The sequence below is a fragment of the Mesoplodon densirostris genome, chromosome 11 (assembly GCF_025265405.1).
Source record: "Mesoplodon densirostris isolate mMesDen1 chromosome 11, mMesDen1 primary haplotype, whole genome shotgun sequence".
NCBI lineage: Eukaryota > Metazoa > Chordata > Mammalia > Artiodactyla > Ziphiidae > Mesoplodon > Mesoplodon densirostris.
The window spans coordinates 12,589,509-12,612,902 of record NC_082671.1 but is presented as its reverse complement, the minus strand read 5'-3'; positions in this window follow the sequence as shown (position 1 = coordinate 12,612,902).

Sequence of the window (23,394 nt, the reverse complement as noted above, 5' to 3'; positions counted from 1 at the left end):
TAGGTGTTTCACCAAAGACACACAAATGGCTAATAAGCACATGAAAAGATGAAAACATTTGGGAACGGTAAATAAAAACTGCAGTGAAATATCACTACAGACCCACTAGATTGGCTGTTGTCAAAAAGTCTGACAATATTGAGTGCTGGCAAGAAGATGGACAAACTGAAATCCTTCTACAATGCTCATGAGAATGTAAAATGTTACATCCAGTTTAGAAAAAGTTTGGCAGTTTCTTGACAAGTTATACATATACTTACCATACTGTCCAGCATTTCCACTCCTCTGTGTCTACTCAGGAGAAATGAAGACACACAAATACTTACTTGTGAACATTCACAGCAGCATTATTTTTAATAACACAAATTTCGAAACACCCCAAATATTAACCAGCTAGGAAATGGATAAGCAAAATGTGGTATGTCCATACAGTGGTATACCACTTAGCAATAAAAAGGAATTAAAAAAAAAGCAATAAAAAGTCTGATACAGGAAGCAACATGAATGAATCTCAAAACCATTATATTAAGTAAAAGAAACCAGACACAAAAGACTATGTATTGTGTGATTCCATTTATATAAAATTTCTAAAAAAGGAAAAATTATAGAGATGGTTGCCAAGGTCTGGGAGACGGGATTGATTGTGCACAGCATGAGGGCATTTTTGGGGTAAGAGACATGTTCTAAAACTGCACTGTGGTGACTATTCCATTATTGTATAAATTTACCAAAAATCATTGATCTGTACACGTACAATGGGTGAATTTTATGGTATATAAATTATACTTCAATAAACCCGTTAAAAGTCACATGGCAAAAAATACATAATACATAATTATATAATAAGGATAATAATTCAATCTGTCACAGTAAACACACATCTTTTTTTTTTTTTTCTGGTACACGGGCCTCTCACTGTTGTGGCCTCTCCCATTGTGGAGCACAGGCTCCGGATGCGCAGGCTCAGCGGCCATGGCTCACGGGCCCAGCCACTCCGCGGCATGTGGGATCTTCCCGCACCGGGGCACGAACCCGTGTCCCCTTCATTGGCAGGCGGACTCTCAACCACTGCGCCACCAGGGAAGCCCAACACACATCTTTTTTTAAATAAAAGAAACTTGCTGGTGAATTTCTTGAGGCAAACTTGAATTGCTAACTTCTACAGCCCGTACTTAATATTGTCTTCAACCACACTTTACGTCCACATCTTTGTGGTTCCCCACTTCATCCCTGGCAATTAGCACAGGGTATATAGTAGGTGCTTAATAAGTATTTTTTGAATGATATGAAGAAAGGATGTCTTGAAACTCTAATTTTCAGTATCTACTATGCAGCAAAACCACACTCCATTTTTCAGTAATATCTAGTTGCATCGTAATTTTAGAATATTGTCAATTTTTAAAAAAGGTTTAATGCTTTAGTACTCTTGCCAAGGAAAACACATCTGTAACTCAAATCATCCTAGCTATGGACTACTAACTATTTAGAGTCTTACGAAGTCCTGCAGCTTCTCTTGGCAGCCCAGGGAATATCTCACGTGTGCTTAAGTGCAGTTTGCCCTCCTGTTATTCTCACTGCTCTTCTGGACTGAGTAGTTTCCTTGCTTGCAGCTATTCTCACTCTTCTAGGTATGGTGGATGGTGCTTCGTCTCAGTTGGCCCTCTGACCTAACTGTGAGCAAGCACCACAAGGCTGTATCATCAAACCACTGGGCCCGGCAGAGTGGTAACGAGGGCTGTGTCCGTCTGTGCTACTCCACCACTGGGCGTTGACCATGTCAGTCATGCCCTGGAGGCTGCACCGAGCTCTCAGCACATCAAAGCTTTGGGGTGCCCCTACTGTGGAACTGGAGAAGATGCCTCCCTACCTCTTGGGTTGCATTGTGTTAGAAGTGTCCTGAAACAGTTCTGTTTAAGCCCTAAAGAGTTAGACAGTTTAGAGAGAGATTTTTAGTTTTACTCATAGCCTTTCTTCTCCTTAGGATTCCAACCTGCACCAAAGGAGGGGTTTGGGAAGAGGTGTGCTTAGTCTGAATCATGCTGGTCTCAGAACCCCTATTCTCCTCTGACTTGAGGGGTCAGTCTTGTTCTTTAGGATCCCCTGACAAGGGTACTCCCTCAACTTGACAAACACTTTCGGATATCCCTGAAAACACAGCAATGGATGATGGCTCAATAGTGAGCTTTACTATTGATATATTTGGAAATTTACCATTATTATTAAGAAGTCCCTAGTACAGCCCCTTGGACAATGGACATTTTCAAAAACTCTTGGACCTACTTTTTAAAAAATCTTGTTAAAATTGTCTTTATTTAAATAGCAGAAGCCTAAACTATACAATTAGTTGATAACATATTATTTACAATTTTGATAGTGGAAGACTTTCTTCTCTTTTCCTGGATTATGGCTGCTTGAGCAAGATGATAAATAGAACGTAAATGGTACATGTCGCAGTGAGGAGTATATTTTGCATAATCGCTGTGACTTTAAGCATGAGCTTCTTCAGAAATCGGCCTCTGGCATATGTTGAACCTCTGCTGTGTCACAGGCCATTAATTGCTTTCCCAAATCTATCATCTGTTTGTCCCTTTGTAACCAAATCCTTGCAATGGGCCCAGCTGAAAACATTATTTCCCAGCCTCCCTTGCAGATTGGTGTGGCCAATGAGATATAAGTGGAAGAAAACCTTTAGGAAGCTTCCTTAAAGGCAAGGGGATGAGCATTCTTTCTTCTTTCTTCCTGGAGATGTGACAGCTGGAATTAGAAGTCACGTGTTAGGAAGATTGAGAAGAAAGATGCAATGAGACTGGTCCTCTAAAGGCTTTGAGGACTCACCGTGGTGACTCTCATCTGCCTGCATATGCCTTCTTTTAGGGTTAAGGGAGAAATAATGTTCTATATTGTTTAAGACACTCTTTGTTTGTTTGTTTGTTTTATCTGGAACACACAGCCAAGGGTTATTGCTAAAGAATGCATCTGTTAAACACAAGAGGAAGATGAACTGTCCCTGATATCAGAAGAATAAAGCACCTGACTATTATCTATTGATTCAGGTATGGTTCATTATGAAACAACATCTCAAAGGGCAGCTGTTACAGCATCCAGTTTATCTGAAGCATTTCATATATTAGTTTAAAATAAATGATTAGGGCTTCCCTGGTGGTGCAGTGGTTGAGAATCTGCCTGCTAATGCAGGGGTTCGTGCCCTGGTCCGGGAGGATCCCACATGCCGCGGAGCGGCTGGGTCCGTGAGCCATGGCTGCTGAGCCTGCATGTCAGGAGCCTGTGCTCTGCTACAAGCGAGGCCACGATAGTCAGAGGCCCGCACACCGCGATGAAGAGTGGCCCCCGCTTGCCACAACTAGAGAAAGCCCTCGCACAGAAACGATGCAACACAGCAAAAAAAAAAAAAAAAAAAAGTAACCACTTAAAAATTAAATAAATGATTACATTTATGAATCATGGAGTCATAAATGGCTCTGAAATGATGCTGAGCTAAATACCAAACTTCTGAGATTGAAGTTAGAGAGGATAATTCTCTTTCCCGTGCTGTGCCTCCTGGGGCCTTTGTTAAGAACAGAGCTAAATAAACCCCATTTCTAATCGATGAAAAGAATATCATATTGCCGTATGTCAATTGTCTTACTTCTTCTGCCTCTAAGGGAGGGCTATTTATCTGTTAAAAAATAATACGTCAATAATATAAGAAATTTAGACAGTAATAAGATACAAGGATCGTTAAACACCAAAACCTCCTTTTATTGTTCCATAGATTAAATGGAGGAGTTTGAATTCTTTTTTTTCTGCTTTATAACAAATTTAATCAGTTATACATATACATATGTTCCCATATCCCCTCCCTTTTGCATCTCGCTCCCACCGTCCCTATCCCACCCCTCCGGGCGGTCACAAAGCTCCGAGCTGATCTCCCTGTGCTATGCGGCTGCTTCCCACTAGCTATCTACCTTACGTTTGGTAGTGTATATATGTCCATGCCGTTCTTTCGCTTTGACACAGCTTAACCTTCCCCCTCCCCATATCCTCAAGTCCATTCTCTAGTAGGTCTGTGTCTTTATTCCTGTCTTACCCCTATGTTCTTCATGACATTTTTTTTTCTTAAATTCCATATATATGTGTCAGCATACAGTATTTGTCTTTCTCTTTCTGACTTACTTCACTCTGTATGACAGACTCTAGGTCCATCCACCTCATTACAAATAGCTCAATTTCATTTCTTTTTATGGCTGAGTAATATTCCATTGTATATATGTGCCACATCTTCTTTATCCATTCATCCGATGATGGACACTTAGGTTGTTTCCATCTCCGGGCTATTGTAAATAGGGCTGCTATGAACATTTTGGTACATGTCTCTTTTTGAATTATGGTTTTCTCAGGGTATATGCCCAGTAGTGGGATTGCTGGGTCATATGGTAGTTCTATTTGTAGTTTTTTAAGGAACCTCCATACCGTTCTCCATAGTGGCTGTACCAATTCACATTCCCACCAGCAGTGCAAGAGTGTTCCCTTTTCTCCACACCCTCTCCAGCATTTATTGTTTCTAGACTTTTTGATGATGGCCATTCTGACTGGTGTGAGATGATATCTCATTGTAGTTTTGATTTGCATTTCTCTAATGAGTAAAGATGTTGAGCATCCTTTCATGTGTTTGTTGGCAGTCTGTATATCTTCTGTGGAGAAATGTCTATTTAGGTCTTCTGCCCATTTTTGGATTGGGTTGTTTGTTTTGTTTTTTTGTTATTGAGCTGTATGAGCTGCTTATAAATTTTGGAGATTAGTCCTTTGTCAGTTGCTTCATTTGCAAATATTTTCTCCCATTCTGAGGGTTGTCTTTTGGTCTTGTTTATGGTTTCCTTTGCTGGGCAAAAGCTTTGAAGTTTCATTAGGTCCCATGTGTTTATTTTTGTCTTTATTTCCATTTCTCTAGGAGGTGGGTCAAAAAGGATCTTGCTGTGATTGATGTCATAGAGTGTTCTGCCTATGTTTTCCTCTAAGAGTTTGATAGTGTCTGGCCTTACATTTAGGTCTTTAATCCATTTTGAGCTTATTTTTGTGTATGGTGTTAGGGAGTGATCTAATCTCATACTTTTACATGTCCCTGTCCAGTTTTCCCAGCACCACTTATTGAAGAGACTGTCCTTTCTCCACTGTACATTCCTGCCTCCTTTATCAAAGATAAGGTGACCATATGTCCGTGGGTTTATCTCTGGGCTTTCTATCCTGTTCCATTGATCTATCTTTCTGTTTTTGTGCCAGTACCATACTGTCTTGATTACTGTAGCTTTGTAGTATAGTCTGAAGTCAGGGAGCCTGATTCCTCCAGCTCCATTTTTCGTTCTCAAGATTGCTTTGGCTATTCGGGGTCTTTTGTGTTTCCATACAAATTGTGAAATTTTTTGTTCTAGTTCTGTGAAAGATGCCAGTGGTAGTTTGATAGGGATTGCATTGAATCTGTAGATTGCTTTGGGTAGTAGAGTCATTTTCACAATGTTGATTCTTCCAATCCAAGAACATGGTACATCTCTCCATCTATTTGTATCATCTTTAATTTCTTTCATCAGTGTCTTATAATTTTCTGCATACAGGTCTTTTGTCTCCTTAGGTAGGTTTATTCCTAGATATTTTATTCTTTTTGTTGCAATGGTAAGTGGGAGTGTTTCTTTGATTTCACTTTCAGATTTTTCATCATTAGTATATAGGAATGCCAGAGATTTCTGTGCATTAATTTTGTATCCTGCTACTTTACCAAATTCATTGATTAGCTCTAGTAGTTTTCTGGTAGCATCTTTAGGATTCTCTATGTATAGTATCATGTCATCTGCAAAGAGTGACAGCTTTACTTCTTCTTTTCCAATTTGGATTCCTTTTATTTCCTTTTCTTCTCTGATTGCTGTGGCTAAAACTTCCAAAACTATGTTGAATAAGAGTGGTGAGAGTGGGCAACCTTGTCTTGTTCCTGATCTTAGTGGAAATGGTTTCAGTTTTTCACCATTGAGGACGATGCTGGCTGTGGGTTTGTCATATATGGCCTTTATTATGTTGAGGAAAGTTCCCTCTATGCCTACTTTCTGCAGGGTTTTTATCATAAATGGGTGTTGAATTTTGTCAAAAGCTTTCTCTGCATCTATTGAGATGATCATATGGTTTTTCTCCTTCAATTTGTTAGTATGGTGTATCACGTTGATTGATTTGCATATATTGAAGAATCCTTGCATTCCTGGGATAAACCCCATTTGATCATGGTGTATGATCCTTTGAATCTGCTGTTGGATTCTGTTTGCTAGTATTTTGTTGAGGATTTTTGCATCTATGTTCATCAGTGATATTGGCCTGTAGTTTTCTTTCTTTGTGACATCCTTGTCTGGTTTTGGTATCAAGGTGATGGTGGCCTCATAGAATGAGTTTGGGAGTGTTCCTCCCTCTGCTATATTTTGGAAGAGTTTGAGAAGGATAGGTGTTAGTTCTTCTCTAAATGCTTGACAGAATTCGCCTGTGAAGCCATCTGGTCCTGGTCTTTTGTTTGTTGGAAGATTTTTTATCACAGTTTCAATTTCAGTGCTTGTGATTGGTCTGTTCATATTTTCTATTTCTTCCTGATTCAGTCTTGGCAGGTTGTGCATTTTTAAGAATTTGTCCATTTCTTCCAGGTTGTCCATTTTATTGGCATAGAGTTGCTTGTAGTAATCTCTCATGATCTTTTGTATTTCTGCAGTGTCAGTTGTTACTTCTCCTTTTTCATTTCTAATTCTATTGATTTGAGTCTTCTCCCTTTTTTTCTTGATGAGTCTGCCTAATGGTTTATCAATTTTGTTTATCTTCTCAAAGAACCAGCTTTTAGTTTTATTGATCTTTGCTATTGTTTCCTTCATTTCTTTTTCATTTATTTCTTTTTTTTATTTTATTTTATTTTTTATTTTATTTTTCGGTACATGGGCCTCTCACTGCTGTGGCCTCTCCCCTTGCGGAGCACAGGCTCCGGACGCGCAGGCTCAGCGGCCATGGCACACGGGCCCAGCCGCTCCACGGCATGTGGGATCTTCCCGGACCAGGGTACGAACCCGTGTCCCCTGCATCGGCAGTCAGACTCTCAACCACTGTGCCACCAGGGAAGCCCTCATTTATTTCTGATCTGATTTTTATGATTTCTTTCCTTCTGCTAACTTTGGGATGTTTTTATTCTTCTTTCTCTAATTTCTTTAGGTGCAAGGTTAGGTTGTTTATTCGAGATGTTTGCTGTTTCTTAAGGTAGGATTGTATTGCTATAAACTTCCCTCTTAGAACTGCTTTTGCTGCATCCCATAGGTTTTGGGTCATCGTGTCTCCATTGTCATTTGTTTCTAGGTATTTTTTTAATTTCCTTTTTGATTTGTTCAGTGATCACTTCGTTATTAAGTAGTGTATTGTTTAGCCTCCATGTGTTTGTATTTTTTACAGCTCTTTTCCTGTAATTGACATCTAGTCTCATAGCATTGTTGTCAGAAAAGATACTTGATACAATTTCAATTTTCTTAAATTTACCAAGGCTTGATTTGTGACCCAAGATATGATCTATCCTGGAGAATGTTCCATGAGCACTTGAGAAAAATGTGTATTCTGTTGTTTTTGGATGGAATGTCCTATAAATATCAATTAAGTCCATCTTGTTTAAGGTGTCATTTAAAGCTTGTGTTTCCTTATTTATTTTCATTTTGGATGATCTGTCCATTGGTGAAAGTGGGGTGTTAAAGTCTCCTACTATGATTGTGTTACTGTCGATTTCTCCTTTTATGGCTGTTAGTTTTTGCCTTATGTATTGAGGTGCTCCTATGTTGGGTGCATAAATATTTACAATTGTTATATCTTCTTCTTGGATCGATCCCTTGATCATTAGGTACTGTCCTTCTTTGTCTCTTCTAGTAGTCTTTATTTTAAAGTCTATTTTGTCTGATATAAGAATTGCTACTCCAGCTTTCTTTTGGTTTCCATTTGCATGGAATATCTTTTTCCATCCCCTTACTTTCAGTCTGTATGTGTCTCTAGGTCTGAAGTGGGTCTCTTGTAGACAGCATATATATGGGTCTTGTTTTTGTATCCATTCAGCCAATCTGTGTCTTTTGGTGGGAGCATTTAGTCCATTTACATTTAAGGTAATTATCGATATGTATGTTCCTATTCCCATTTTCTTAATTGTTTTGGGTTCGTTATTGTAGGTCTTTTCCTTCTGTTGTGTTTCTCGCCTAGAGAAGTTCCTTTAGCATTTGTTGTAAAGCTGGTTTGGTGGTGCTGAACTCTCTCAGCTTTTGCTTGTCTGTAAACCTTTTAATTTCTCCATCAAATCTGAATGAGATCCTTGCTGGGTAGAGTAATCTTGGTTGCAGGTTTCTCTCCTTCATCACTTTAATTATGTCCTGCCACTCCCTTCTGGCTTGTAGAGTTTCTGCTGAGAGATCAGCTGTTATCCTGATGGGGATTCCCTTCTGTGGTATTTGTTGTTTTTGCCTTGCTGCTTTTAATATGATTTCTTTGTGTTTAATTTTTGACAGTTTGATTAATATGTGTCTTGGCGTATTTCTCCTTGGATTTATTCTGTATGGGACTCTCTGTGCCTCCTGGACTTGATTAACTATTTCCTTTCCCATATTAGGGAAGTTTTCAACTATAATCTCTTCAAATATTTTCTCAGTCCCTTTCTTTTTCTCTTCTTCTTCTGGAACCCCTATAATTCGAATGTTGGTGCGTTTAATGTTGTCCCCGAGGTCTCTGAGACTGTCCTCTGTTCTTTTCATTCTTTTTTCTTTATTTTGCTCTGCATCAGTTATTTCCACTATTTTATCTTCCACCTCACTTATCCGTTCTTCTGCCTCAGTTATTCTGCTATTGATCCCATCTAGAGTATTTTTCATTTCATTTATTGTGTTTTTAATCCATGCTTGATTCATCTTTAGTTCTTCTAGGTCCTTGTTAACTGTTTCTTGCATTTTGTCTATTCTATTTCCAAGATTTTGGATCCTGGAAATAGAATCTTGGATCATCTTTACCATCATTATTCTGAATTCTTTTTCAGGTAGACTGCCTATTACCTCTTCATTTGTTAGGTCTGGTGGGTTTTTATCTTGCTCCTTCTCCTGCTGTGTGTTTTTCTGTCTTCTCATTTTGCTTATGTTACTGTGTTTGGGGTCTCCTTTTTGCAGGCTGCAGGTTCGTAGTTCCCGTTGTTTTTGGTGTCTGTCCCCAGTGGCTAAGGTTGGTTTAGTGGGTTGTGTAGGCTTCCTGATGGAGGGGACTAGTGCTTGTGTTCTGGTGGATGAGGCTGGATCTTGTCTTTCTGGTGGGCAGGTCCACGTCTGGTGGTGTGTTTTGGGGTGTCTGTGGACTTTTTATGATTTTAGGCAGCCTCTCTGCTAATGGGTGGCGTTGTGTTCCTGTCTTGCTAGTTGTTTGGCATAGGGTATCCAGCACTGTAGCGTGCTGGTCGTTGAGTGAAGCTGGGTGCTGGTGTTGAGATGGAGATCTCTGGAAGATCTTCGCCGTTTGATATTATGTGGAGCTGGGAGGTCTCTTGTGGACCAGTGTCCTGAAGTTGGCTCTCCCACCTCAGAGGCACAGCACTGACTCCTGGCTCCTCAATTTGGGATGTTTTGTTGTCTATTCATGTATTCCACAGATGCAGGGTACATCAAGTTGATTGTGGAGCTTTAATCCGCTGCTTCTGTGGCTGCTGGGAGAGATTTCCCTTTCTCTTCTTTGTTCTCACAGCTCCCGGGTCTCAGTTTTGGATTTGGCCCCGCCTCTGTGTGTAGGTTGCCGGAGGGCGTCTGTTCTTCGCTCAGACAGGACAGGGTTAAAGGAGCAGCTGCTTCGGGGACACTGGCTCACTCAGGCCGGGGGGGAGGGAGGGGCACGGAGTGCGGGGCGAGCCTGCAGCGGCAGAGGCCGGCGTGACGTTGCACCAGCCCGAGGTGCACTGTGCGTTCTCCCAGGGAAGCCGTCCCTGGATCCTGGGACCCCGGCAGTGACGGGCTGCACAGGCTCCCTGGAAAGGGGGCATGGACAGTGACCTGCGCTCGCACACAGGCCTCTTGGCGGCGGCAGCAGCAGCCCCAGCGTCCCACTCCCGTCTCTGGGCTCCGCGCTTTCAGCTGCGGCTCGTGCCCGTCTGTGGAGCTCCTTTACTCAGCGCTCTTAATCCCCTCTCCTCGCGCACCCGGAAACCAAGAGGGAAGAAAAAGTCTCTTGCCTCTTCGGCAGCTCCAGAGTTTTCCCGGACTCCCTCCCGGCTAGCTGTGGCGCATTAGCCCCCTTCAGGCTGAGTTCTCGCCGCCAGCCCCAGTCCCCTCCCTGTGCTCTGACCGAAGCCCAAGCCCCAGCTTCCAGCGCCGCCCACCCCGGCGGGCGAGCAGACAAGCCTCTCAGGCTGGTGAGTGCCGGTCGGCACCGATCCTCTGTGCGGGTATCTCTCTGCTTTGCCCTACCCAGGTACGTGGGGAGTTTCTTGCCTTTTGGGAGGTCTGAGGTCTTCTGCCAGCATTCAGTAGGTGTTCTGTAGGAGTTGTTCCATGTGTAGCTGTATTTCTGGTGTATCGGTCACAGAAGCTCCAGCCTTCCCACCAACCTTCACCTCTCTCTCCAGGGGCAGAGCTGGGAGAAGAGGGAAACAGTGCTTCCTGTAAGCAGCAAGGTCTCAGGAGAAAGCTCATGAATTCTTAACTAAGATTTTTTCAGCTTTATTGAGGTATAATTGACAAATAAAATTGTTAGATATTTAAAGTATACAACATGATGATTTGATATACATTTGCATTGTGAAAGGATTCCCCCCATGGAGTTAATTAACATATTTGCCTCACATATTTACATTTTTTTAATGTTTATTTTTATTTATTTATTTTTTCTTTATTTTCTTTCTGAGATATAGTAGATTTATAATATTACATTAGTTTCAGTATACAGCATAGTGATTCAAACTTTTTATAAATTGTACATCATTTAAAGTTACTATAAAATATTGGCTATATTCCCTGTGCTGTACAATGTATCCTTGGAGCTTATTTTTTTTATACATATTAGTTTGTACCTCTTAAACCCCTTCTCCTATCTTGCCCCTTCCCCTTTTCTTCTCCCCACTGGTAACCACTAGTTTGTTCTCTATATCTGTGAGTCTGTTTCTTTTTTGTTATATTCATTTGTTTGTATTTTAGATTTCACATATAAGTGATAATATACAGTAGTTTTCTTTCTCTGTCTGACTTATTTCACTGAGCATAATACCCTCCAGGTCCATCCACGTTGTTGCAAAAGGCAAAATTTCATTCCTTTTTTTATGGCTGAGTAGTATACCTGTGTGTGTGTGTGTGTGTGTGTGTGTGTGTGTGTGTGTGTGTGCGCCACATCTTTCTTTAGCCATTCATCTGTTGATGGACACTTAGGTTGCTTCCATATCTTAGCTATTGTAAATAGTGCTGCTATGAACATTGGGGCACATGTATCTTTTCAATTTAGTGTTTTCATTTTTTTCAGGATATATGCCCAGGAGTAGAATTGCAGGATCATATGGTAGTTCTACTTGTAGTCTTTTGAGGAACTCATACTGTTTTCCACAGTGACTCCACATATTTACATTTCCAACAGTGTACCAGGATTCCCTTTCTCCACATCCTCACCAACATTTGTTATTTGTGTTCTTTTTGATGATAGCCATTCTGACATGTGTGAGGTGATACCTCACTGTGGTTTGGATTTGCATTTCTCTGATGATTATCAATACTGAGCATCTTTTCATTTGCCTGTTGGCCGTATGTATGTCTTCTTTGGAAAAATGTCTACTTAGGTCTTAAGCCCATTTTTTATTTGGGTTGTTTGTTTTTTTTGATGTTGAGTTGCATGAGCTGTTTATAATACATATATATATTAGCCCCTTATTGGTCATGTCATTTGCTGCTGCCAGTGTCTATGTCCTCAGCCTGAGTTCCAGTTGCCTCCCGTCTCTCTAGGAGACTCCCAGATCAGCAGGTAGGTCTGACCCAGGTTCCTTTCAAACTACTGCTTCTCCCCCTGAGTCCCAGAGTGTGTGAAATATTGTGTTTGCCCTTTAAGAGTGGAATCTCTATTTCCCACAGCCCTCAGGGTCTCCCAAAATAAGACCCGTTGGCCTTCAAAGCCAAATGCTGTGGAGGCTCGACTTTCTGGTGCAGGACCTTGGGGCTGGGGAGCCTGATGTGGGGCTCAAATCCCTTGCTCCTTAGGGAGAACCTTTTCAATTCTAATTATTCTCCCATTTGTAAGTCACCCACGGGGGCGCTTGGGTCTTGACTAAGCTGCAACTCTGCCCCTCCTGGCCAACTTGTGGTGGTTCCTTCTTCATGTCTTTAGTTTTAGATCTTTTCTGCTGGATTCTGGTCATTCTCATCAGTAGTTGCTCTGTAAATAGTTGTAATTTTAGGGTGCCCACAGGAGCAGCTGAGCTCAGCATCTTCCTGCTCCACCATCTTGGCCAAGCTCCCCCCACCTTTTTTTTTTCTGATGAGAACATTCAAGTTCTCTTTTTCTTAGTAGATTCCAGTTATACAACACAGTGTCATCAACTATAGGTATCATGCTATATATTAGATCCTCAGACCTTATTCAAAGAAATGTTTCTGTGCCTACCACAGTGCCTAGTATATTTTAATCTATTTATTTTAAAATTATTTTAATAATAACCAACCAGATTATTAATTCCCAGAAGATAGGAGCTGTATCTTAAGTGTGTAGCCCAAGACATTTGCCTATAATAATCACAGTCATAATATGCCAAAGATAAATTAAAATACAATTAAAATGAAAACCCTCACAATACCACAGGATATTTTGGGATTCAGATATTGTAGGGGTTGGAGTAGTGCTTCCATTTATTTGAGTTTGGGTGCTTTGGCCTCTTAAACTGGTGCATTCTAACCAACAGATTTCTTTTGCATCCAAATTTACGTAAGAGCGGAGGATTCTCTTAGAAGATGGGCTGGTACCCTGACCACTGCATCTCCAACTGAGGTTCGAATACATAAAATCATGCCTATTGTATGGGGGTGGCTCCACTTGAAGCTGGTTGCAGAATAGGACAATGGGACTCCTGAGAAAAATTTTACACAAAGTAGAGGTGAGTCTGCAATAAAACCTGGGTTCAATATCTAGATATAAATTATTACAAGGAAAAAAAATTATTACAAGGGAGTGATGGCTCTGGGTAGAGTATGGACAAGCATAAAGTTCATCCTTGCCCAGTGTATTAGTTTCCTAGGGCTGCTGTAACAAATTACTACAAACTTGGTGGCTTAAAACAGCAGAAATTTATTCTTTCACAGCTCAGGAGGCCAGGATTCTGAAATCAAGGTGCTGGTAGGGCCCTGCTCCTTCTGAAGGCTCTAGGGGAGAATCCTCCCTTGCTTCATTCAGCATCTGGTGGCAGTATAACTCTAATCTCTGCCTCTGTCTTCACATGGTCTTCTTCCCTATGTTTTTCTGTAGTTTCTCCTTTTCTTTTTTTCTAAGAACTGGTCATTGGATTTAAGGTCCATCTAATCCAGGATTATCTTGTCTCAAGATTCTTAACTTAAGCACATCTGCAAAGACCCTTTTCCTGAATAAGTTCACATACACAGGTTCTGGGTGACTTATCTTTGCAGGGGCTGCTATTCAACACAGTAAGTCAACCTTCTGGCTCCCCCAAATTCATGTCCATCTCACATACAAAATACATTCATTCCATCCCAGTATCCCCCAAAGTCTCAACCTATTACAGCACTAACTCTCAGTCCAAAATCTCATGTAAATATCATCAGTTCGAAGGCCCCAAATCTCATCGTCTAAATCATCTAAATAAGGTATGGGTGGTACTCTGGGTATCATCTATCCTGGGGCAGATGTGGTCTGTGAACCTAGAAAACAAGTTATTTGCTTCCAAAATAGAATGGTGGGATAAGAATAGTATAGACATCTACATTACAGAAGGGAGAAATTGGAAGAAATAAAGAGGTCACAAGTACCAAGCAACTTTGAAATCTGGCAGGGCCAACTGCATTAGATTGCAAGGCTTGAGAATACTACTACTAATAATAATACTAATAATAATACTCTAATAATACTAATAATACTCTGGTCCCATGGTAGTCCCACCTTCTGAGTCATTCTTCATTTTTTTTTTCTTAAGAGTAGCTCATGTTTGCAGCTGAGTGGCTCTATGAATCTATTTATTTCCTGTAGAATTTCAGGAGCAGACAACCTTTTTACATTTTGTCCAGTCTCCATCCCTGTTGATCCAAGTTGGCAGTGTTTGTGCTGGTATAATATTATCAAAACCCTTATGGGCCTCCTACATACGTCAAGAGAGTTCATACCATCATACAAGAGAGTTCTTCACTGATTCCTCCTGGATAACCTCATCTCTATTCTTGGCTTCTGTTGAGATGGTTGATTGGAAAATGAGTCACACACCTAAAATCTCTTCCACAAAATGTTGTCCAGCTATGCTCTCGGCTTTTTCTCCAGAGCAGGCTCTCTCTACAGTGAATTTCCTAATTTTAGCATCCTTTGCAATATGGATAGGCTGAAAACCTCTCAAATCATCAAGTACTGGTTTCTTTTTACTTAACAGTTCCTCCCTCAATTTATTTTTTTCTTCTTGCATTTTACAATAAGCAGCAAAAACAAAGAAACAAACCCTAAAATCCAAAAACCAGGCACTTTGCTTGGAAATGTCCTCATCTAAATACTCACGTTCATTTCTTATAAGTTCTGCTTTTCCAAAGTAGAGCACAGATCACCCAAGTTTTGCCACCTTTTAACAAAGGTTGCCTTTCCTCCAGTTTCCAGTGACATGTTCTCATTTCCTTCTGATATCTCATCAGAAATACCTTTAACATTCATATTTCCACTAATTATCTGCTTGAAGCAACCTAGTATTTTTCTGTCGAGCAGCTCAAAATTCTTTCAGCCTCTGCCCAAAACCCAAACCCAAAGCCATTGCCACATTTTTAGGTATTTGTTACAGCAGCACCTCATTTCTCAATGCCAAAATTTGTATTAGAGTTCTACCAGAGAAACAGAAACAGTAGGAGATCCAGAAATCTTGTTCTATCTATCTATCTATCTATCTATCTATCTATCTATCTATCTATCTATGTATCATGTATCTATCGATCTATCATCTGTCATCTACTATGTATCCATCATTCATCTGTCTCTTTCAAGAAATTGGCTTATGCTGCTTGGCTTTTGCTTATTCTGGCAAGTCCAAAATCTGTAGGGCATGTCAGCAGACTGGAAACTCTCTGATAAGAGCTGACACTGCTATCCATGGGCAGATTCTGTTCTTCAGAGAAAATCAGTTTTGCACTTTTTATTTTATTTATTTTTTAACATCTTTATTGAATGTTTTTTATAATGGTGTGTTAGTTTCTGCCTTATAACAAAGTGAATCAGTTATACATATACATATGTTCCCATACCTCTTCCCTCTTGCATATCCCTCCCTCCACCCTCCCTATCCCACCCCTCTAGGTGGTCACAAAGCACAGAGCTGATCTCCCTGTGCCATGTGGCTGCTTCCCGCTAGCTATCTATTTTAGGTTTGGTAGTGTACATATGTCCATGCCACTCTTCCACTTTGTCACAGCTTACCCTTCCCCCTCCCCATATCCTCAAGTCCATTCTCTAGTAGGTCTCTGTCTTTATTCCTATCTTACCCCTAGGTTCTTCATGACCTTTTTTTTTCCCCTTAAATTCCATATATATGTGTTATCATACAGTATTTGTTTTTCTCTTTCTGACTTACTTCACTCTGTATGACAGACTCTAGGTCCATCCACCTCACTACAAATAACTCAATTTCATTTCTCTTTATGGCTGAGTATTATTCCATTGTATATATGTGCCACATCTTCTTTATTGATTCATCCAATGATGGACACTTAGGTTGGTTCCGTCTCCTGGCTATTGTAAATAGAGCTGCAATGAACATTTTGGTACATGACTCTTTTTGAATTATGGTTTTCTCAGGGTATATGCCCAGTAGTGGGATTGATGGGTTGTATGGTAGTTCTATTTTTAGTTTTTTAAGGAACCTCCATACTGTTCTCCATAGTGGCTGTATCAATTTACATTCCCACCAGCAGTGCAAGAGGGTTCCCTTTTCTCCACACCCTCTCCAGCATTTATTGTTTCTAGATTTTTTGATGATGGCCATTCTGACCAGAATGAGATGATATCTCATTGTAGTTTTGATTTGCATTTCTCTAATGATTAATGATGTGGAGCATTCTTTCCATGTGTTTGTTGGCAATCTGTATATCTTCTTTGGAGAAATGTCTATTTAGGTCTTCTGCCCATTTTTGGATTGGGTTGTTTTGTTTATTTGTTATTGAGCTGCATGAGCTGCTTGTAAATTTTGGAGATTAATACTTTGTCAGTTGCTTCATTTGCAAATATTTTCTCCCATTCTGAGGGTTGTCTTTTGGTCTTGTTTATGGTTTCCTTTGCTGTGCAAAAGCTTTTAAGTTTCATTAGGTCCCATGTGTTTATTTCTGTTTTTATTTCCATTTCTCTAGGAGGTGGGTCAAGAAGGATTTTGCTGTGATTTATGTCATAGAGTGTTCTGCCTATGTTTTCCTCTAAGAGTTTGATAGTTTCTGGCCTTACATTTAGATCTTTAATCCATTTTGAGCTTATTTTTGTGTATGGTGTTAGGGAGTGTTCTAATCTCATACTTTTACATGTACCTGTCCAGTTTTCCCAGCACCACTTATTGAAGAGGCTGTCTTTCCTCCACTATATATTCTTGCCTCCTTTATCAAAGATAAGGTGACCATATGTGCATGGGTTTATCTCTGGGTTTTCTATCCTGTTCCATTGATCTATCTTTCTGTTTTTGTGTCAGTACCATACTGTCTTGATTACTGTAGCTTTGTAGTATAGTCTGAATTCAGGGAGCCTGATTCCTCCAGCTCTGTTTTTCGTTCTCAAGATTGCTTTGGCTATTTGGGGTCTTTGGTGTTTCCATACAAATTGTGAAGTTTTTTGTTCTAGTTCTGTGAAAAATGCCAGTGGTAGTTTGATAGGGATTGCATTGAATCTGTAGATTGCTTTGGGTAGTAGAGTCATTTTCACAATGTTGATTCTTCCAATCCAAGAACATGGTATATCTCTCCATCTATTTGTATCATCTTTAATTTCTTTCATCAGTGTCTTACAATTTTCTGCATACAGGTCTTTTGTCTCCTTGGGTAGATTTATTCCTAGATATTTTATTCTTTTTGTTGAAATGGTAAATGCGAGTGTTTTCTTAATTCCATTTTCAGATTTTTCATCATTAGTGTATAGGAATGCAAGAGATTTCTGTGCATTAATTTTGTATCCTGCTACTTTACCAAATTCATTGATTAGCTCTAGTAGTTTTCTGGTAGCATCTTTGGGATTCTCTATGTATAGTATCATGTCATCTGCAAACAGTGACAGCTTTACTTCTTTGATTCCAATTTGGATTCCTTTTATTTCCTTTTCTTCTCTGATTGCTGTGGCTAAAACTTCCAAAACTATGTTGAATAAGAGTGGTGAGAGTGGGCAACCTTGTCTTGTTCCTGATCTTAGTGGAAATGGCTTCAGTTTTTCACCACTGAGGATGATGTTGGCTGTGGGTTTGTCATATATGGCCTTTGTTATGTTGAGGAAAGTTCCCTCTGTGCCTACTTTCTGCAGGGTTTTTATCATAAATGGGTGTTGAATTTTGTCAAAAGCTTTCTCTACATCTGTTGAGTTGATCATATGGTTTTTCTCCTTCAATTTGTTAGTATGGTGTATCACGTTGATTGATTTGCATATATTGAAGAATCCTTGCATTCCTGGAATAAACCCCACTTGCTCATGGTGTATGATCCTTTGAATCTGCTGTTGGATTCTGTTTGCTAGTATTTTGTTGAGGATTTTTGCATCTATGTTCATCAGTGACATTGGCCTGTAGTTTTCTTTTTTTGTAACATCTTTGTCTGGTTTTGTTATCAGGGTGATGGTGGCCTCGTAGAATGAGTTTGGGAGTGCTCCTCCCTCTGATATATTTTGGAAGAGTTTGAGAAGGATAGGTATTAGCTCTTCTCTAAATGTTTGATAGAATTCACCTGTGAAGCCATCTGGTCCTGGGCTTTTGTTTGTTGGAAGATTTTTAATCACAGTCTCAATTTCAGTCACACTTTTTAAAAACCAGCTTTATTTTTTTATTTTATTTTTTTTGCTGTACGCGGGCCTCTCACTGCTGTGGCCTCTCCCGTTGCGGAGCACAGGCTCCGGACACACAGGCCCCGCGGCCATGGATCGCGGGCCCAGCCGCTCCGCGGCATGTGGGATCCTCCGGGATCGGGGCACGAACCCGTGTCCCCTGCATCGGCAGGCGGACTCTCAACCACTGCGCCACCAGGGAGGCCCAAAACCAGCTTTATTGAGATATAATTTACATGCCATAAACTTCACCCACTTAAAGTGTACAATTCAGTGGTTTTTAGTATATTCACAGATATGTGCAACTATTGCCACAGTCAATTTTACAACTTTTTTTCATTACCTCAAGAAAGAAACTCCATATTCTTTAGCTTTCACTTCCCATTTCCCCATTCCCTAAAGCTACTCCCCTGATGTACAAGCCTAAGGAACCACTAATCTACTTTCTGTCTCTACAAATTTACCTATTTTGGAATTTTATATACTTGGAGTTATATAGTATGTGGGCTTTTGTTACTGGATTCTTTCACTTAGCATGGTATTTTTGAGGTTCTTCTGTGCTGTGACATGTATCAATACTTCACTCCTTTTTATGGCTGAGTAATAGTCCTGTTAATGGATTGTTAGATTCAGGTGAATTATCCATTCATTTGTTGATGGACACTTGGGGTGTTTCCACCTTTGGGCTAGTATGAACCATGCTGCTATAAACATTTGTGTACAATTTTCCATGTGGGCATATGGTTCTCATTTCTCTTGGGTCTATACCAAAGAGTGGAATTACTAGATCATTTGCCAACTCATGTTTAATCATTTGATGAGCTGCCGGACTATATCCAAAATAGCTGGGCCATTTTATATTCTCACTAGCAATGCATAAGACTTCCAATTTAACCATATTCTCATCACTTGTTGGCTATCTGTCTTTTTGATTCTAGCCATCTTAGTAGGTATGAAATGGTATCTCATTGTGGTTTTAACTTAGTAATTATGTTGAGCATCCTTTTGCGTGCTTATTGTCTACTATATATCTTCTTTGGAGAGATGATTATTTGGATACTTTGCCCATTTTTTATTGGGTTCTCCTATTAGTGAGTTGTAAGTGTCCTTTATATAGCATATAAAGTATCTTATTAAATATACAACTTGCAAATATTTTCTCCCATTATGTGGGTTGTCTTTTTACTTCCTTGATGGTGTTCCTTGAATCACTAAAGTTTTAAATTTTGATTAAGTCTAATTACTTTTTCTTCTGTTGCCTGTGTTTTTGTTGTCTTACCTAAGAATCCTTTGGTAAACACAAGGTCATGAAGATTTTCCCCCTACATTTTCTTCTGAGTTATAGTTTTTGCCCTTATATTTAGGTTTTTGGTTCATTTTGAGTAAAATTTTGTATATTGTATAAGATGAAGTTCCAACTTCATTTTTGCACAGGACTATCCAGTTGTCCCAGCACCATTTGTTGAGAAAACTGTTGTTTCCCATTGAATGGTCTTGGCACCCTTGTCAAAAATCAGTTACTATAGATAGATGAATTTATTTCTGGGCTCTCATTTCTATTTTGTTGGTCTATATGTTTATCTTTGTTGACACAGTCTTGTATACCATTGCTTTGTAAATACATTTTGAAGTTGGGAGGTGTGGGTTCTTCTTTTTCAAGATTGCTTTTTTGCTGAGGCCTTTGCAATTGCATATCACTTTTAGAATCAGCTTGTCAATCTATACCAAGTCAGCTGGTATTTTGACAGAGATTGTATTGAATCTGTATTTCAGTTTGGAGAGTATTTCCATTTAACAATCTTAAATCTTCCAATCTATAAACATGGTGTTATTCCATTTATTTAGATCTTTAGGTACTCTCCACAATCTTTTGTAGTTTTCAGAATATGTTTTGCATTACATTTGTCAAATTTATTCCTAAGTAATTTATTTTATTTTTTGATGCTATTGTGAATGGAATTTTTTCTTAATTGATCATAGCAGCTGCATAGCACAGGGAGATCAGCTCGGTGCTAGAAGGGTGGGATAGGGAGGGTGGGAGGGAGATGCAAGAGGGAGGAGATATGGGGATATATGTATATGTATAGGTGAGTCACTTTGTTATAAAGCAGAAACTAACACACCATTGTAAAGCAATTATACTCCAATAAAGACGTTAAAAAAAAAGAAAGTGTATAGAACTACAATTCATTTTTGTATATTGATCTTGTATCTTATAATCTTGCTGAACTCATTTATTAGTTCTAATATTTTTTAAAGTGGAGTCAGTATTTTTCTAGATATAGAAAAGATGACATGTTATGGTAGATCATGTCTTTATTTATTTATTTATTTATTTATTTATTTTTATTTTTTATTTTATTTTATTTTTTTTTTTGGCGGTATGCGGGCCTCTCACTGTTGTGGCCTCTCCCATTGCGGAGCACAGGCTCCGGATGCGCAGGCCCAGCGGCCATGGCTCACGGGCCCAGCCGCTCCACAGCATATGGGATCCTCCCAGACCGGGGCACGAACCCATATCCCCTGCATCGGCAGGCGGACTCTTAACCACTGCGCCACCAGGGAGGCCCAATCATGTCTTTTTTTAATAAAAATGTTCTGTATCTTTTAAAAATATATTTATTTATTTTTAAAAATATTTATTTGGTTGTGCTGGGTCTTAGTTGTGGCAGGTGGGCTCCTTAGTTGTGGCATGCATGTGGGATCTAGTTCCCTGACCAGGGATCAAACCTGGGGCCCCTGCATTGGGAGGGCAGAGTATTTTTTTTTAACATCTTTATTGGAGTATAATTGCTTTACAACAGTGTGTTAGTTTCTGCTTTATAACAAAGTGAATCAGTTATACATATACACATGTTCCCATATCTCTTCCCTCCTGCACCTCCCTCCCTCCCACCCTCCTTATCCCACCCCTCTAGGCAGTCACAAACTACCTAGCTGAATTCCCTGTGCTATGCGGCTGCTTCCCACTAGCTATTCACTTTACGCTTGGTAGTGTATATATGTCCATGCCACTCTCTCACATTGTCACAGCCTCCCCCTCCCCCTCCCCATATCCTCAAGTCCATTCTCTAGTAGGTCTGTGTCTTTATTCCCGTCTTACCCCTAGGTTCTTTATGACCTTTTTTTTTTCTTAGATTCCATATATAGGTGTTAGCATATGGTATTTGTTTTTCCCTTTCTGACTTACTTCGCGAGGGCAGAGTCTTAACCACTGCGCCACCAGGGAAGTCACGATAGATCATATCTTAACACAACATTGTAAATCAACTATATGTCAATAAAAAATATTGAAAAAAAAGATCATGTCATTTGTGAACAGAGATAGTTTTATTTCTTCCTTTCCAATTCGCTTACTATTTAGTTCCTTTTCTTGCCTAATTGCCGTAGCTAGAAGATCAAGTAATATGTTGAATAGAAGCGGTGACAGCAGACATCCTATCTTGTTCCTGACCTGAAGCATCTTACCTTTCACCTTTAAGTATGATGTTGCTGTGGGTTTAGTTTTGTCCTTATGGCCTTTTAATTGATTGGATGACCTGTCACCCAGATTACTGAGGATATCTCCTTTACTTAAAGTCAACTGATTATAGATGTTAACTACATCTACAAAATACCTTCACAGCAATGCCTAGATTAGTATTTAACTGAACAACTGGGTAACTATAGCCTAGAAATATTGACAGGTTTACTATCACATGCAGGTTTTTTGAAAGGTGGGTGTACTCTAAGAGCAAGTGGCTATGTGTATGAAATGAGACATACTAGTAAAATCCACAGTGTTTTGGAACTCCTTGGTGTCAAACTCTAAGAGGATTTACAAAGGGGAAGCTCTCTGTTTCTCATTTTACAAGAGTGTTGTCAAGGGCCTCAGCCCTGAGGTTCAGCATCAGGCTTTTGGTTTCACTAACATCAGATTTTTTAGGTGGTATCATAGAACTCATCTTTTCCCTGAACTTCAGCTTGGTGAGTTTCCTACAACCAACTCAAATGTAAAATATAAAAACAATTCATTTTCCCTTCTACCCTCTACCTCCTCTTTTTCTCTACTTTTTGCTTCTGTTCTAGTCTCTGCCTCAATGCATGGTACCACCGAATACCTAATTTCTTAATTCAGAATCCTCAGAATCCTCCTACCTTCCACTCTCTTGCTTCATTTCTCATTTAATTACTATTAAGTTTTATAAATTCTTTCCTCTCAATTTTTTTTTCAGACTAACTACCTCCATTTCATTCCCTCCATTACTGTTTTAGGTCAGTGTCCACATAGTCTTTTCTGGACCCTCTAGTGAATCCTCCACATCATTGCAAGAATGATTTTTCTGAAGTCCTAATCTAACGACCCAAATGTTCTGCTTAAAACCCATCATTAGCTACCTATTGAAGAAACTCCAAACCTCAGGGTGTGGTAAACAGGGTCTCAAAGCCTGTATACCTATCTGTCATCCAGCATCATTGTTGTACCCAGTTGTTCAGGTCCCCATCTTTGCCACCTGCCCCCACCAAACAAGCGTCAGTGCTCCAGCCACATCCAAGTACTTGCATTCCTCTAAACATGTTACATTGTTCCATATCCCTGTATTTTTGCTCTGGCTCATACATCTGTGTTTTCTTGTGTTTTTTTAAAATTTTTATGGAGTATGGTTGCTTTACACTGTTGTGCTAGCCTCCACTGCACAACACAATGAATCAGCCATACTCACACAGATATGCCCTCCCTTTTGGACTTCCCTCCCATTTAGGTTACCACAGTGCATTAGGGTTCCATCTGTTTTGAATGCTCTCCTCTTCCTACTGCGCTTCTCCACCTTCATACATATAGGAGGGCACATAGTTATCTTCTAAGACTCAAGATCTACAGGATGTGGAGGAAAAGAAGTGTCTTCAAAGAAGGCTGAGGAAAAATTATGCATGAGAAGATATGTGAAAAAAGTCCCGTGTCTGAATAGGTTTAGGAAATGACACTGTTACTCAAAAGAGACTGAGAAGGCTTCCCTGGTGGCGCAGTGGTTGAGAGTCCGCCTGCTGATGCAGGGGACACGGGTTCGTGTCCCGGTCTGGGAGGATCCCACATGCCGTGGAGCGGCTGGGCCCATGAGCCATGGCCGCTGAGCCTGCACGTCTGGAACCTCTGCTCCACAACGGGAGAGGCCACAG